At 53.4% G+C, this 2,500-nt stretch overlaps 1 protein-coding gene across 2 annotated transcripts in view; it reads left to right on the plus strand.

The window, feature by feature from the left end:
- LOC118938861 (glutamate receptor-interacting protein 1-like) overlaps window positions 1-2,500 on the plus strand; it is a 738,669-nt gene that overhangs the window by 306,141 nt on the left and 430,028 nt on the right. The window lies entirely within an intron of this gene.

Consider the following 2,500-nt stretch of genomic DNA (forward strand, 5'->3'; position numbering starts at 1 on the left):
CAGAGGAGAGGCTGAGTGACTACAGAGGAGAGGCTGAGTGACTACAGGGGAGAGGCTGAGTGACTACAGAGGAGAGGCTGAGTGACTACAGAGGAGAGGCTGATTGAATACATGAGAGACACTGAGTGACTACAGAGGATAGGCTGAGTGACTACAGAGGAGAGGCTGAGTGACTACAGAGGAGAGGCTGAGTGACTACAGGGGAGAGGCTGAGTGACTACATAGGATATGCTGAGTGACTACAGATGAGAGGCTGAGTGACTACAGAGGAGAGATTGAGTGACTACAGAGGAGAGGCTGAGTGACTAAAGGGGAGAGGCTGAGTGACTACAGTGGAAGGATTGGTTACAGAGGAGAGGCTGAGTGACTACAGAGGAGAGGCTGAGTGACTAAAGGGGAGAGGCTGAGTGACTACAGATGAGAGGCTGAGTGACTACAGGGGAAGGATTGGTTACAGAGGAGAGGCTGAGTGACTACAGGGGAGATGCTGAGTGACTACAGAGGAGAGGCTGAGTGACTACAGAGGATATGCTGAGTGACTACAGATGAGAGGCTGAGTGACTACAGAGGAGAGGCTGAGTGACTACAGGGGAGAGATTGAGTGACTACAGAGGAGAGATTGAGTGACTACAGAGGAGAGGCTGAGTGACTAAAGGGGAGAGGCTGAGTGACTACAGTGGAAGGATTGGTTACAGAGGAGAGGCTGAGTGACTACAGAGGAGAGGCTTAGTGGCTAAAGGGGAGAGGCTGAGTGACTACAGATGAGAGGCTGAGTGACTACAGGGGAAGGATTGGTTACAGAGGAGAGGCTGAGTGACTACATGGGAGATGCTGAGTGACTACAGGCGAGATGCTGAGTGACTACAGGGGAAGGATTGGTTACAGAGGAGAGGCTGAGTGACTATAGTTGAGAAGGTGAGTCACTACAGATGAGAGGCTGAGTGACTACAGAGGAGAGGCTGAGTGACTACAGAGGAGAGGCTGAGTGACTACAGAGGAGAGGCTGAGTGACTACAAATGAGAGGTTGAGTGACTACAAATGAGAGGCTGAGTGACTACAGAGGAGAGGCTGAGTGACTACAGAGGAGAGGCTGAGTGACTACAGAGGAGAGGCTGAGTGACTACAGGGGAAGGATTGGTTACAGAGGAGAGGCTGAGTGACTACAGAGGAGAGGCTGAGTGACTAAAGTGGAGAGGCTGAGTGACTACAGATGAGAGGCTGAGTGACTACAGGAGAAGGATTGGTTACAGAGGAGAGGCTGAGTGACTACAGGGGAGATGCTGAGTGACTACAGGGGAGAGGCTGAGTGACTACAGAGGAGAAGCTGAGTGACTACAGAGGAGAGGCTGAGTGACTACAGGGGAGAGGCTGAGTGACTACAGAGGAAAGGCTGAGTGACTACAGAGGAGAGGCTGAGTGACTCAGAGGAGAGGCTGAGTGACTCAGAGGAGAGGCTGAGTGACTCAGAGGAGAGGCTGAGTGACTCAGAGGAGAGGCTGAGTGACTACAGGGGAGAGGCTGAGTGACTCAGAGGAGAGGCTGAGTGACTCAGAGGAGAGGCTGAGTGACTCAGAGGAGAGGCTGAGTGACTCAGAGGAGAGGCTGAGTGACTACAGGGAGGAGGCTGAGTGACTCAGAGGAGAGGCTGAGTGACTACAGGGGAGAGGCTGAGTGACTCAGAGGAGAGACTGAGTGACTCAGAGGAGAGGCTGAGTGACTACAGGGGAAGGATTGGTTACAGAGGAGAGGCTGAGTGACTCAGAGGAGAGGCTGAGTGACTCAGAGGAAAGCCTGCCTTCAGAGGACACACAGTGACTGGAGAAGGGACACAGTAGCTTGGCAACAAACAGGATGCACGCGGTCAGGTGTTAAGCGCTGCGCCACAGGACCAGGGGCAGGCAGCTCTCCAACAGAAGAGGCATCAGCCTTCCTTCCACGGCGGTAGAGGCGGGCGGTAGAGGAGTGGGACGAGGATGTGTGATTTGACACATCTCCCCCGGTGGGCTGGCTGGCTCACGCTCTAACTGAGGCTATCACTTCTCCTCATCGCTCTCCTCTCTCTCTCTCCTCTCTCTTTCCTCTCTCTCTCTCTCTGACCTCCTCTCTCTCCTCCCTCTCTCTTTCTCTCTCTCTCTCTCATCCCTCTCCCTCTCTCTTTCTCTCTCTCTCTCTCTCTCTCTGACCTCCTCTCTCTCCTCCCTCTCTGTCTCTCCTCTCTCTCTCTTTCTCTCTCTCTCTTTCTCTGTCTCCTCTCCCTCTCTCCTCTTTCTCTCTTTCTCTCTCTCTCTTTCTCTGTCTCCTCTCCCTCTCTCCTCTCTCTCTCTCTCTCTCTCTCTCATCCCTCTCCCTCTCTCTCTCTCTGACCTCTCTCTCCTTCCTCTCTGTCTCTCCTCTCTCTCTCTCTCTCTCTCTCTCTCATCCCTCTCCCTCTCTCTCTCTCTCTCTCTATCTCTCTCTGACCTCTCTCTCCTCCCTCTCTGTCTCTCCTCTCTCTCTCTT

This window comes from Oncorhynchus mykiss, chromosome 15, assembly GCF_013265735.2.
Source record: "Oncorhynchus mykiss isolate Arlee chromosome 15, USDA_OmykA_1.1, whole genome shotgun sequence".
NCBI classification, from domain to species: domain Eukaryota; kingdom Metazoa; phylum Chordata; class Actinopteri; order Salmoniformes; family Salmonidae; genus Oncorhynchus; species Oncorhynchus mykiss.